General features: G+C 35.9%; 1 pseudogene; it reads left to right on the forward strand.

Moving 5' to 3' along the window:
• The first annotated feature begins 5604 nt into the window (after positions 1–5604).
• LOC135224063 (actin-binding Rho-activating protein-like) lies at positions 5605–15054 on the forward strand (annotated as a pseudogene).
• Positions 15055–15284: the final 230 nt, after the last annotated feature.

Raw genomic sequence — 15284 nt, forward strand, 5'->3', positions numbered from 1 at the left:
AACTCTTGCGCTTGGTATATTTAAAGTTCTCGAATTGGCACGATGTTCCTCCAGTTAAGAAGGACTTTTGTTTAATCCGACAGTCTAAACTGTTTGAGGAGGAATGGGAGGACCGGCCTGTAACTTCTGAGAAGTTTTCCCCATAAGCAAGTTTGAAAACTTTGACAAGCTTAGGAAGATACGAGGAGGGCGGTTTTACGTCTATGGTTTCAGGGTGGAAAGGGGAAAAGTTAGTCACATCACATGTGTTGCTGTTTTAGATGCAAATCACCGCCCACCCGCACAGGACACACTGCAGACCGCATGTCCATCGGGACTAATTCTATAACAAAAATCCCCCTCGTCTCTCAAAAATTCCCCCTCTCTCTCTTCTGCTCCTCTCTCATCCCCTCTCTCTCTCTCTGCCCTGTTTACGCAACATATTAATATCCTGTTTGTGAGAGTTAGTTAATCTTCGCTTAGGCTGTGTTCAGTGTCCCGTTGCTTTGTTCTCTAACTGGCGTGTTTGTTGTTTACAGAATATTAAATTTATGAATAAATTTGATAGAAATTGGTTTCCCCCGGGGTGGTTGGTGTACCTGGACTTGTTTTATCGCTTACACTGGGTAGTAAACCTAAGAAAACTACTTTGCTGTTGTTTGGGGGGGTTAGGAAAGGTCCTACGGTATAACCCTTAAAAAAGGTCTGAAAAAGGGGGGACACGTTTGCGTTCAAAAATTTAAAGATACAGGAATTCGTTCGGGATACGGGCATTTATTGTTTATGTTTGATAGAATGTAAAAATGTAAAATTATAAAAATAATTTTTGCATTAGTTAAACAGTACAGAAAAATATAGGAATATAATAATTTTATTTTAATTTTTCTCTAGGAAACGGTTAATAGGCTGGAGATCGGATCACGCCCTGTTACCAATAGTCGATTTATATACCGGAAAGTCTTTTGCATTTTACAGGTGCCAAAGATTTTAACTTAAGAATTTTCCACGGGTGTCCGTTCGTTTAAATGGAATGGAATTGGCATTATTAATTAAATCTAGACCAAAGGCCAAAGACGGTGGGACCTACGAAGGTCATTCAGCATTGAAAAAGGAAATTGACAGAAAGCCTACATAGCACCGCATGAGGTGCACTGCGACGACCTATTAGTACCCCCAACAAGATCGGATTGAGTGGGCTTTTTTTATGTATCAAAGAAATTTTTGTATATCTTTGTGTTTTGTGTCTGTCTATTTTGTTTATGCCAATTTTTGTTCATTCCATCTTTCTTTTGTTTAATCTCTACCTTCCCGAATTCTGGTTCATTTATTGCTTTCGATTTTTCTGGTCAGCGGAAGGCGGAGGAGGACGAGGATATTTGGAAGGTCTGGAAATCCGGAATCATTGTCATTTTTTTTTCCCAGTTGTCCTGGAAATCCTCTAGTTGCCAGGAGGGATTTCCGTGCAATTGGAACTTCTTGCAGAAGTGCCCCCCCGATCGGAAAAGGGGGGGGGGGGGGGGGAAATGCCAATGGAGTTGCTACACTAATGCAAATTTTTTGTTATCATTTATTTAATATGTTTTTACTTAAAAGTTTTGTCTTTTGTTAACTTCTAGCCAAGTGAACTACCATAATATTCTTTAGAACTCTGCTTGAAGTTTCAAGTCAGTTGGCCCCACTTTGGTGGATGAATTTCATATGAATAAGGGGTTTTTCATTCCTTCTGAATTAATAATAATAATAATTAATAATAATAATAATAATAATATCGATAAGAAGAAGAAGAAAGAAGGAAGAAGAAGAAGGAAGAAGGAATATTGGAATATGCCAGTGGAAATTGTACCCATAATCGTAGGAACTCTAGGTCACGATTCCCAAGAATCCATGAAAAGGAATCTGGGAAAAAATTAGAAGCTTGAAGTCAGCTACCAAGGACTCACCCATGCAGGTAAGAATGTGATCCTAGAAACGGCGCCACATAGTAAGGAAAGGTGATGGAGTCCTAAGGAGGCATGATGCCCAACCCCGGAACCCCAACACTATAAATAACCAACCCAGTCAAAATTGGGTGGGACTGTAGATAAGAGCAAAAAAAAAAAAAAATAAAAAAAAATAAATAAAAATAAAAAATCAATAAAATGGTCCAAAGTCAATGGCCCCTTTGTGGAAGACCTAGTTGTCATCATGAAATAAGGGTTCACCGTCCTGAATAATATGAAATAAGATAATAATAAAAATAATAATAATAATAATAATAATCTAATAATAATAATTAATAATAAATAATTAATGAAAGTGGTTATATATATATATAATATATATTTTTTTTATAAGAATATATATATATATCCAATATATAAATATATGATATAAGTATATATAGCCATGCTTGAAGATTCGTTGGTAGAGAAAGCCAAGCTTGATAAAAGGAAAGGGTGTTTTTGTTTTTTTGCTTAGTTCCATACCATTGCAGCGTTGGGAATGTTTTCCTTTAAAAAAAAAAAAAAACCTTGTAGTTTTTATTTTCTTTATATTGCATGGTTAATAGGTACTTGGAAACACACTATTGATTTGAGTTATTAATACTATTATTCATATAATTAATAAGTGTGTGTGTGTGTGCATTATGAGTTGAAGAAGTTCATTATGGCGCATTTTGACATTACCAACAACTTTATGGACTCTTTCAAAAAGACCGTGATTTTGTCCGGCTAAAATTCTTGAACGAAACTTCAACCAGGATCGTTTGCCAACTCGTCTTTCCCCAATAAGCTCTATTTGTCCACCATGCCGCGTGATTTGTCACATTTCTGATTGGCTCCGGTCAGTCTGAAGTTGCCAATTCCTGTTTTTTATGTTTATTTGTATTTCCTTTTTTTTTTTTTTTTTAATATTACCTGGATTCATCCCCTGGTTCGATATGAAGAACGGGTTCCCGCCGAGTTGCGTTCTGTACCACAATGTTCTTTTGCGCGGGTCCCTTATGGCAACCCCACCAGCTACAACCCCCTTTCATTCCACTTTTACTAGTGCCTCCGTTTAATTCTTCCCGCTTTCCTCAACCCCTCCTTTCCTTTCAGCGCTGGATTGATCTCTCCAGAGGTTCCCAAGAGCATGGCTGGGTGTTCTTTGACCTTAAGTTTTTTTTATATAGGGAAGAAGACAGGGAAGCCGGTGAATTTGAGTTAAGCGTTTCAAAATCTTGCCATGTGAAAAACCTGCTGCTTGGATTCTCACCCTACGAAGAAATGATTTATTTGGAGAGAGTTTCACCAAATTGTAGTTTTTCCATATTTATTTCTAAAAGTCTGTCATAACTAAGAAGAAAGTATCAGGCTGTGGTTTTACAGGAATAGGGACGGTAGCTAGTTTAGTATTGTTATTATTATATTATTATTTGCTCTCTCACAGTCCTCCAATTCGACTTGGGTGGTGATTTATAGTTGGGGTTGGGGATTCCGGGTTGCATCCTGCCTCCTTAGGAGTCCTGCTCACTTTTGTCTTACTTGTGTTGTGCCGTTTGTAGGATCACACTCTTTGCATGCATGGTTACCCTGGAGCTAACTTCAGCCTCTAGTTTTTCTAGATTCCTTTTCACGGGGATTTCTTGGGATCGTGGCCATAGTGCTCCTATGATTATGGGTACGAATTTCCCAACTGGCATATCCAATATCCTTCTTATTTCTATTTTCATAACGTTGATACTTATCCCATTTTTTCCCTCTCTTTTCTCTTTCAAACTCTGGTGTGTCCCATGGTATTGCGACCATAAAATGAGTGATACTTTCTTCTTTGACTTTGTCAATCAACGTCACGTCTCTGGTCTGTTTGGCACGTATTTCACCCTCTCCGGTTCTTGATACCATAGTCCCAAGGGATGGATCTTTGTGCCTGATCGTTTTTCTATCACTAGACCCCTCAGGGTTGGGTGCTCGTGTCCAATTATTACTGCAAGGTAGCCTGATTGTTTCTTGACACATGGCTCCTGTGGAGGGCTTTTGCCACTGAATCATGGCCTCTTTTTGTACGGTTTCCTGGTGCAACGGGTGCGGGCGATTTCGCCTTATTATTATTATTTTATTATTTTAATTTTATTATTATTATATTATTGTATTATTATTATTATTATTATTATTATTATTATTATTATTATTATTATTCAGGAGATGAAGAACAAGCCCACTGAAAGGGGCCTACATGACTTGAAATTTCCCCCCCCCAACAAGTTTCCAAAGAATATTATTGGTTTTGTCGTTGATAAAGAAGGTAAACATGAATGGTCAAAATGAAAATATAGAGAGAAAAAGATCTCAATGTACTTAAAAAACGCCAAAAATAAAAATAACAAACAAACAACATGATCAAAACATGTAAGATTAAATTATTGTAAACAAGTGGCGCAACTGTATCGTCACTTAGTTGGGCTTTGCGAAATTTTGGGATGGAAGTGAAAATAGATTAAAATAAATAAATAAAATAAATCAACGGTTGGCAGATTCGGTGGGACAAAAACAATCGTTTAAAAAAAAATTATGAATTCGAAAGTCTATTTATACAGGAAACCATTCAACCTCCCTTAGGCCCCCACTAGCTGAATGACCTCCTCGACCACAGGTTCCCAGCGCCTGCCCTTGCAATTTGAATCCCTCTGAGCGTCTTCCATGACTCAGAAGGTTTTGTACCTTGGCAGATAGCCCTTAAAATAACTAACCCATTATCCTCTCTTCGGCTAGTCTCAGAAGGGCGCCGGCTTGGTGTTATCACGACATTAAGTTTCTTCGGGTTAGAGCAGCAATCACTAGGACGCTGGTTCGGGTGCCATTTTGTAACACTGGTATCAGCTTGGCGCCATTTGGCGGCGGGTTGGTTTTGTTTAGATTTCGCGCGCGTAAGTTGTTATACAAAAAAAGGGAACATTTGCAAAGCCGATAAAGAATACGTAGACATAAGATAGACATACAGGAGACAGAATAATCATAATATATAAAAAAAGTACTGGTGCAAGCCGATAGGACAACGTAGACCACAGGATGGAACATAAAGGGTCACAGGTTTTGTTTATAAAAGAAAAAGAAAACAGTTTTGCCAAACCGATGGAAGAGAGTACGTAGAAAACAAAGATTAGAACATGAAGGTCCCGCTGGTATTTTTAAAGTAAGGTAAGAAACATTTTGCAAGCCGTTAAAGATACGTAAGACATAGATAGACATAGAAGAGACAGTTAAAGGAAATTCAAAAGGATAGAAACTGGTGCAAAGAAGAAAGAGCAGAGTCGATAAACGATACGTAGGAACTAGAACATAGATTGACATGCAAAAAAAGGAGAAACTGGACATACAATCAATGATAAAAAAAAAGAAAAAAGAACAGACTGCTCTTGCAAGTCGATAAGGTATAAAGTAGGACCCACAGATATGACAAATAAAGGAGGGACTGTGTAAAGATAGGTAGGGACATAAGTACGCATGCAGGGCAGAACATGATTCAAACGGAAACATTTAGCAAGCTGATGAAAAAGATTGGATTTAAATTAAACTTTCTTATTCTATTTATCGTTCCTTCCTCCTAGCTACGTCCTTCAAAACGTTCCGCCGGGGTGGAAAGCCTGGCGGGACAAACTGGAAGATGTTCGACGACGTGGTCCAAGAAAACCATCAGGAATTAGGATCGACAAGTAACCCATTCCACAGGCAGCTTCGACGCGACGAAAGGCTCCCCAGGAGGCTCTCCAAGGATGAGCCCCAATTACGGGTGGAAAGTAAGTCCCCCCCCCCCCTTTTTTTTAAATTTATTTATTTCTTTTTTTGTATTTATTATTTATTTGTCTTTATTTAATTGTATTTTTTAGTTATTTTTTTGTTTATTTATTTTGTTTATTTTTATAAAGTCCTCCCCTCTCCCCTTTCGTTGAATGTATCCTTTTTTAAGTTTAATTAATGATTTTTTGATTGATTGAATTTTCTTCCCCCCATTGTTTTTTAAATTTATTTTTGTACCTTTTTGTTTTATTTTATTCCTATTTATTCTTTATTTAATTTGTATTTTTTTATTCATTTATTTATTTTTGTAAGTCTTCCCCCCTTTTTTTTATTATTATTTTATTCAATTTTTTTATCTATTTGTTTTCTTTTATTTACTTTGTTTATCTATCTATTTTATTTTGGGTCCGGGGTGGCAGAGGGAGGGGTTTTAGTTTTCGTTTACGTTGGTTGGTTTTCGGTAATGATTCCTCGAATTAAAAAAAAAAAAAGTAAGTTCCGATTGGTTTTTGGGTTTAATGATTCTCGATTTCTTTGAAGTAAGTTTGATGTTTTTGGTAATGGTCCTCGGATTTGATTTTGGACCTTGTAATGGGTGAACCTAAAAGCATTGAAGCAAGAGACTTGTCGTAAATGGTGGTTTCTTTCTTCAATAATCGTAAGTTGGCAATGGCGTTCTGTTACAGTATACTTATCTCTATATACCATAGGAAATTATTGCCAACACATTCTGGACAAAGCAAACAATTCAAAAAATTCAAAATTATTTATTTTATTTATTTACTTATTTAGTTATTGTTTTTCAAAAGATGGACCCCTGTTTTACATGGAACAAGCCCACCCGAAAGGGGCCACCTGACTTGAAATTCAAAAACTTACTTTTGGTTTTTTGTTTTAAGTAATGGATTCTCGCTTTTTTTACTTTCTTTCTGGCTTTAAGGTAATGATTCTCGCTTTTTTTTGGTTTACTCTTAAGGTAACGATTCCGCTTTTTTTCTTTTTTTTACTTTTTAAGTAAGGATTTCTTCTCTTTTTTTTTTTTCCTTTTTTTTTTTTTACTTCTTTCTGGGTAATGATTCTTCTTGCAGTTGTTTTTGTACTTTCTGTCCTTTTCCTTTTTTTTATCCTATGGATTGGAACCCTCAAAATTTCAAAGCATTTTTAAACATTTAACTTAACATTTTTATCGTATTTATTTTGGTTCATCAATTTTTTATTCTTTTTAAAATAAGTTATCCATCTCTCTGTAATTTTCCTTGGACCTTCTGTTAAAAACTTTCCCCTCGAATCTAATAATAATTAATAATAATAATACATAATTAATCTAATTAATAATAATAATAAATAATAATAACTAAATAATCATCAATGAAATAATAATAATAATAACTAATGAGATAGAAAATATGCCCCCGAGCATACGTAAAATTGAAATAATTACGTTGCGAAGCCATATTTACGTTAAACTTTAATAATAATAATAATAACATAATAATAATTAATAATAATAAATAATCAATAATAATAATAACTGAATAATAATAAAGCGAAAAAATACGATAAAACATGGCGATCGAGGACTTTCGACCAAACCGGACGTATACCGTTATTTCTTGTCCCGTAGCCATCCGGAGCCAAGAATGTCAAGTTGGCCTAAAAATAATTCGTCTAATGGACTTACAATCCTCAGAGGCAGATTAGGTAGGTGTGGGGCCGTTATCAGCATGGTGAAGTGACTCGTGATATAGAGAGAGAAGAGAGAATAGAGGAAGATGAGACGTGAGAGATGAGTGAAGATGCGAGGAGAGAAGAGTTCTCATCTTCGACAGCAAGTATGGAAGCTTTCGCCTAGTACTTACTACAAACACAACTTGAGAGACTTTTCGTTTTGTTAGAAACTGGCGACGAGAAAACTAAATAGCTTAAATAATAATAATAATAGGTTATCATAAGAAGCTTTCCCAAACGCAAACGAACCCACGAGTTTAATGATTCCCTTTTTTTTTCCCCCCCCCCCCCCGGGGTAAATAAACTTCATCCATTTGTAAAAATGTGTGAAAACACGAGTGATTAACGTAATCCCCCACTCCCATGCCCATGCCTGGTGTTTTTCGTTAATGGGGCGGGTCGTTATCTTTACACAGCTTTGTTAGCTGTTTTTAATTTTGTGTGTTATGCCATACCATAGACGTCCAGTTCAACCGCTCACTTTCGAGAGGTATATGTTAATTATTCTCTTTGATAATTTGTTTAATTAGTAAATTAAGCGAATAAATGACAGCAACCAACTAGTCCTCGAACGCTTCATGAATTATTCATCCCACCCTAGCCCACCTATCGTCTTGGTTTTTTTAAAAACAAAAAAAAAAAAAAAAAAGGTTGCAAGACGAACCTTGTCAAATTGAAGTGATTTTTATCCAAAACCAAATTAAGGGAAGGACCTTAAGGACCGTTCTTAGCTTTTTTAGAATAAATTTTATTTACCAATCGGGTTTCAGTCTTCATATACTACAAGAGTCCTTATCTTTATCCTTTTTTTCGTTATTTCGTTTTAAAGTTTCCCCTCCCAAGTGGCAGTTCTTTACGTACTATTAACTCCTGGTTTTTTGTTTTTTGGTTTTTTTTTTTTCGATCTTTTTCCATTCCCTTGATTGGTGGTTTGTTTCCGCATGGTAACACTTGCGTCCCTTTGGCTTTAAATACGTTACGCTAATGTGTAAAGTTTTAGGTAAATTAAAAGGATATCTGGGGTGTTCCATTTGCAACTGAAATGGTTTTAAAGGGTTTTAATAATTTACTGTATTGCGAATTGAATTAAACCGTTAATTATTTGAAATAGGATGTCGTTTAAAAGCCCCGGGACGGCCAGTGTTACCCATGCGCAAACACCAACCACGGGCGGATTGGACCTTCTGTGGCTCTAGCAACCTGAAAAAAAACAAATTCATAGATTATTGAAGTACTTATCTAAGAAACTAATAAATATAAAAAACAACTTTTTGAGTGAAACAGAGCACATCCCTTCCCTCCGGCTCGGTCCAAAGAATAAGTTCGAGTCTAGTCACAGGATGCTAGACGACAGCACAACACCACAACCGCACTAGCAAAACACAGTTTTGCGAAGAGGAGTTATTTTACAAACTTTACATCCAATTTTCTGGGGTGTGTTCTGGGAAATCCTGACAAAGAACACTTGTTGCCGTTTACGGAATAACGTTTCTTTCTTTCAAATTTGACCCCCGCCCATCATATCTGGGGGGGGGGGGGGGGGGCCAAGTCTTTTTTGCGATTGCACCCCTAAGGGAGCTGGGGACATATTATATTGACGAGCACGACACTCAGGAAAGGCACATTCTAGGATTGTAACCGAGAGTGAAAAAACAACTCGTGGACGAACGAAGAAGCGTCTCTGTAACAACAGGTCACTGCGAGGGACGATTTTTAAATAAAACCGTTTTATATTTTCTAAACATCTGAAACTTTTGATCGAGGTTACGAGGGTCATTATCGTTTTCGGTTCTTTTTGTTAACGTATTTACAGGGCATGTTTCTAGAAAAAGGAAACGTTGAATAATATTGATAGAATAGCGATTATTAAAGATTTAAACTTCCGGTGCTATGATTGTTTGTGACTAAAATACCGCGTCTACCATTAGACCAGACAGATTTAAAAAAAATAAACCGACATTTCTTTAATCAATTTAGTTTTTCCCTTTTCCCCCCCCCGGTGTTATTAAGATCAATACGTTATTTTGTGCGTTATTTACAACGGCATATTTAGAAAAATGAAAAACGTAGAATAATTATTCATATAATAATATCGATTATAAGATGAAAACTAATACCGGGTGCTTAATGAGTGTGTGTGTTTGTGGTGTGTGTTGTGTGTTGGGTGTGTTACCCTTAGACCCGATACATTAAGCCTCCGTAATGAATTTAACGTTCCACGCGGATAGTCGGGGCGGTGAGATCTTTTCACAGTCTTCTTGAAACTTTTGTTAACAATGGCACAGTCATTGCTGTTTCACGAGTTCTCGTTATATTCTTAGGCGGGGACCTGGTTCGCCCCTGTTTTCATACATGCGTCTGTCCCCAGCAGAAACAATTTATCAAACAAAAGGAAAAAGCGGACGGCATAAAACAAAAACGAAGCTTCTGGATCTTGGCTTCCTACTGCAGTTGCCAAAGCTGGCAAGAAGCCCAATTTGTTTACGCGCCAGCTGATATGAAGATCGAGGGTTGCGCAAACTATTTTTATTTTTATTCTTTTTTATTTGTTTTTTAGCGTGATGGGTTTAAGGAAATTATCTAATGTCTCAAGGGCCAGTGGGCGGTCGGTCTAAACTGTTAGCTACAGCCACCCTGTTCCAATAGGCCTGGTGTGTGCCCCCCCCCGAAAGTGACGTCCATAGGAATGTCCCGGACCCCTTCTTGTTAAACCGGTTGGATTTTATGATTTCTAGCTTAGTTTTGTAGAACATATATATATATACTGATATATCTATATGTATATATAATATATAATATTATTATCTAATATAATATAATATATATAGCCTTTTCCTTGTTGGCATTTTGTTGGCGCCTTTTTTAAATGGCGCCTCTGTTTTTTTTTTTTTTTGTTTTGCTTTTTGCCATTGTTATATTTCCTCTCTCATTCGTTCTTTCTTCCTCTCGCTCCTCTTCGGTCTCCCGTCCCATCTCTCATCCCACATCTCTCTCTCATCTCTCTCCTCCTCATCCAATGAAACCGAAACAATCATTATTCCAAATTAATTATTGTTTTATTATTTTAATTTAATGTTAGATAATATACCCCACTCATTCTAAGAAACAAGCCTAATCAGGGGCAACTGGAATTACTTATTATTTTATTAATTATTTATTGTTATTATTATTGATCAGGTAAATCAAAAAAACCCCCCTTATTTCAATATGGAACAAGAGACAAGCCATAAAAAGGGGCCACTGGACTTGAAATGAATGAACAAAGATTAAAGGAATAAATTGATAAATGGAAATAGTTGAGTAAAATAATAAAAAACAGTTGGCTCAGGGTATAAACCACAAAGAACAGCATTTCCTTATTCTACAGTTTTGAGCAATATTTCGATTTAACGTTCCACCAACCAGCAACAACATTGTCCCCTACCCCCAACCCAACCCACGCCCCAAACCCCAAAACAAAAACCAAAACCCACATTCAAAAAGGTCGTTATACTAGTCCCCAAACCATTGCAAAGTAAAGTAACCGCGCTTGTAACATACCACAGTCAAAAAAAAATAAAAAAAAGAATAAAATATAAAAAAAAAGAGCCAATCTTTTTGTGTGTCGGTACTTCTCGTAAGGTCTCCACAATGTCACTTCGGACTTTGGTTATAATTGAAAGAATTTTTATTTATTTGTATTTATTTATTTTATACAGTTGGAATTTAAAGTTTGGTCTATTTTTTTTGTTTTATTTTGGGTATCAAGGCGTTTTTCCATGATTTAAACTTTTTACACACACACACACACACACACACACACACCACACACACACACACACATATATATATATATAATATATATATATATATATATATAGTATGATATAGTATATATGTATATATATATATATGTATATATATATATATACATACGTATGTATTATATATGTGTGAATGTATAAAGTATATGAAACGTTTACGGATTTGCCGTCAACTGCAATACTTCCATGTGTTTATATATGCCAAACGTTTAACAGATTTAGATATACCAAAACCGAGTTCCCTTTCCTGCGGTTTTTATGACCAAAACGTTTCCGTTTCCCGGTTTTTTTATTTGTCGGAAACGTTTCGCAGGTTTTCCCTTCATTACCAGTGTTTCCAAACGTTTACAAAAACTCGAAAGTTAACGTACCAACTATTATAAAAGCATGTACTCTAGTTCATTAAAGATCTATTGTTTTATATAACCGTGACGAATGAAGAAGGTGAAGGACGTCTCGTTCATTCTAGTTGGTCGATGCGCTACTGTTTCTACCCGTGAATATAAATACTATAAAAGAACGTTCTATTCGTCCGTACCTCCGTTCAGTCACCTCCCTTCTTCCATCCAGGCCGGTGGCGGGCAGCCTCTCGGAGAAGCGAGGTTTGAAAGCGGCCAAGACGTCAACGCCGAGGTAGTCCTACTCTGCGACATGATCTACCAGAGGGACAGCAGTTCGAGGACGGGACGGCTGTGATATCCTTCGGGGAGCTGTTCCAGGTATAACGCGGAACTGTGGCACTGTTACGGGAAGAAGGGAAAGAGAATGAATGGAAAGGGGCTTTGCAGCTATCTTTCGTGACCTCAGGAATTAGGACGTTCAGGATTGCCTACAGTACACGTGCTGAGATGGCAGAAAATAGCAAACTTGGTCACTAAAACAGATCTTTTGGAAGCTGGGAGTTGAGAATAAGTTGTGGGATGCTTTGAATTTTGTATGAGGAAGTAGATATTGTCATCAAGGAAATGACATTAGGAATATTTTTGAATGGAGGAGGAGGAGGAGGAGAGAGAGAGAGAGAGGTGAGGTGACTGATGCAAGAATAAATGGAGACAATATGATACGAGATTGTTTATTCTTGTGACTAGGGAAAGTGTAAATACATAAAATGCTTGCATGCATGTATATATACATACATAAATATATCATATATTATTACACACATATTTAAAAATTATATATATTGTTTATATGTGTAAGTACATTGGCAAACAAGCAGAGAGAGAGAGAGAGAAAACAGCACCTGCTTGACGCATATCGCATCTCTCCTCTTTCAGATCTACACCAGGATCTCCAATAAGGTAGTAGGGATGCTTCTGCGCGCTCGCAAGCACGGCCTCCTTGACTTCGAGGGCGAGACACTCTTTCAGTAAGTCTCTTTTCGAAGTTTTTTTCCTCTTATATATATTACATTGAGGAAGAGGATGATAGATTAAATGGACATGATGACGTCAGAGACGCCAGAAAATTCAATCTACCAATTTGTATGTAGTTTTCCAAGACGATAACATATTTCGTAATTGTAATTGCTACCAAAAATACCGTCACTTCATTTATTATTATTATTATTATTATTATTATATTATTTAATTCAGTCGCGACTCACTACTCTAAAAATATAGTATTCAGTCCGTGATTCATTCGTTTTGATAATATTCTCAGCAGTAAGTGCTTATTATTATTATTATTATTATTATTATTATTATTATTATTATTATTATTATTATTATTATTATTGAGACCGTGGGGAGAACTACCATTTGTATTTTTTGTTTATCATTTAATTCAGTCAGCGATTCATCTACTTTTAAAAAATAGTTTTATTCAGTCCGAGATCCATCCGTCTCGATAATATTCTCGGCAGTAATGTGCGATAAGTGACCTCTTGATTGTAAATACCCATTGGGTATTTACGAATTGGCAAGGTCCAAGCCAGAGCTTATATCGAATACCCTTCAAACGTGTTGCTGTGTTATTGAAGGTGATTTTAACAATGCGACATAACACAATGAGGGTGGTTGAACAGTCTATACCCAATTGTCTGGTGTCGTAATCTCTCTCGCTCTCTCTCTCTCTCTCTCTCTCTCTCTGTCGGTAAATCTAACAGACGTAGCACCTACATTTAACAAACTTAACACAATACCATTTAGATTTAACAATAACATCCTAAAATATATTTAAGAATGTCTTTTATATTTCATGTTAATTAACTACTAATGGTAATAATAGCTACTATTGCGATAATAGTCATAATGGAAATAATATTAAAAATAGTTAGTGTATGATTTAGCAAGGTTAACACAATACCATTTATATTTAACGATAACATCCCAAAATATATTTGCTAATGTCTGTTTTTATATGTGAATGATACGTCATGTTAATTAACTACTAACGATAACGATATTATTGCGATAATAGTCATAAATAAAATAATATTAAAAATGGTTAGTGGTATAATTTAGGGTAATTTTAGAATAGAATACAGAATATTCGGGTGAAAACCCATAGCAGTTGCACTACGAACAAAGGTTAGGAGAGGGTAGTAGACAGCAAGATGGAAGATAGGGAATATGAAAGGAGGTACGGTAAAATGAATATGAAAGGGGGTTGCGGTCTGGGGGCCTATGGGAGGGATACTGCAAAGAACCTTACGTTAAGCGTGCACTGACGGCACTACCGGAGCAGGCCCCCAACATCCCAACCCCCACCCCCACCCGCCCTTTACGGAGTAGTACTCGTATATCTAAAGTTAAAGGTTACCTTTTTTGTTATGCGTTTTTTTTTTTTTTTTTTTTGGTAGATCTACAATTGCACAAAATTATCAGGTATATATATATAATATATATATATATATATATATATACTTATATATATATATATATATATATAGATGTATATATATATTGCGTGGAGACAGCATTGTATTCAAAATCTTATTCTTCTCTTTTTTTCTTACCTTTCCATTGTACCTTGCTTTTACTCGAATTTCTTAAGCGTGATACTTTTTGTATTTTATTTTATTCTTTTATTTGTTTTTTTTTATTTTTATTTATTTATTTTATTTTACATTTATGTGAATGCTTTGGTCACATACGTACAGTCTTGAACTGTGAAATTTCTTCTGTCTGATAGTGATTTCATGATATAATTGACTTTGAGTTTTATATTACGTCTGTTATAGTTAAAGACGGTGCTAATTATTATTATTATTATTATTATTATTATTATTATTATTATTATTATTATTATTATTATTATTATTATTATTATTATTTCGAAACACGCCCACCAGTTGCCATTGACTTGAAAATCAAGATCACAAAGAATATTGTGCGCCCATTTGAAAGGCGTAACAGAAGGTATATGGGAAATATAGAAAGAAGAAAGCACTTATTAGATAAAGATACCTCAACAAATTAATAATAGAGAATGGATAAAAATGTCAGTCAATAAACAAAATGAAGGAGATTTGTCGTAGGGTAGTTTGACGACGAGTCAGTGCAATTAAATGGTTATTAAAATTTATATTTTTCTTTCAGAGACGTGACGACGACGTGCCCATCACCCTCCTGAAGCCCATCAAGGCCATCAGGGACGAACTGAACGCGGACAAGGAGTTCGAACTGGGCGTTTGCCATAAAGCCACTGAGTACGGCAGAGAAATATCTACAACTCAATTTTCTCCTCCCCTTTTCGGTAGATTTCACGAAGACGATCAAAAAGGACTTCCGATACCACGTTATGACCTGATGATGCATTATTTGTGGGTATTCTAACGACGTATTACCGCGAGAATACGATTGTGTAGGCCTGCTAACGTGTCTTTCAAAGCACCGTGATTTTTAGGATAGTTTACGCTGAATGCACAACGCTACGATTTCCCGTTTTCTCTATAGACGCTTCACATAGAAAACTAACGTAACCTAACTTGAATTATTTTTTAATTATTTTTTAAAGCGTGTTTCTTATTTTTTGTATTGTGCTGTAGGTTAAATGTGGCTATTGAGTAAGG

Source organism: Macrobrachium nipponense, chromosome 10, assembly GCF_015104395.2.
Source record: "Macrobrachium nipponense isolate FS-2020 chromosome 10, ASM1510439v2, whole genome shotgun sequence".
Lineage (NCBI taxonomy): Eukaryota > Metazoa > Arthropoda > Malacostraca > Decapoda > Palaemonidae > Macrobrachium > Macrobrachium nipponense.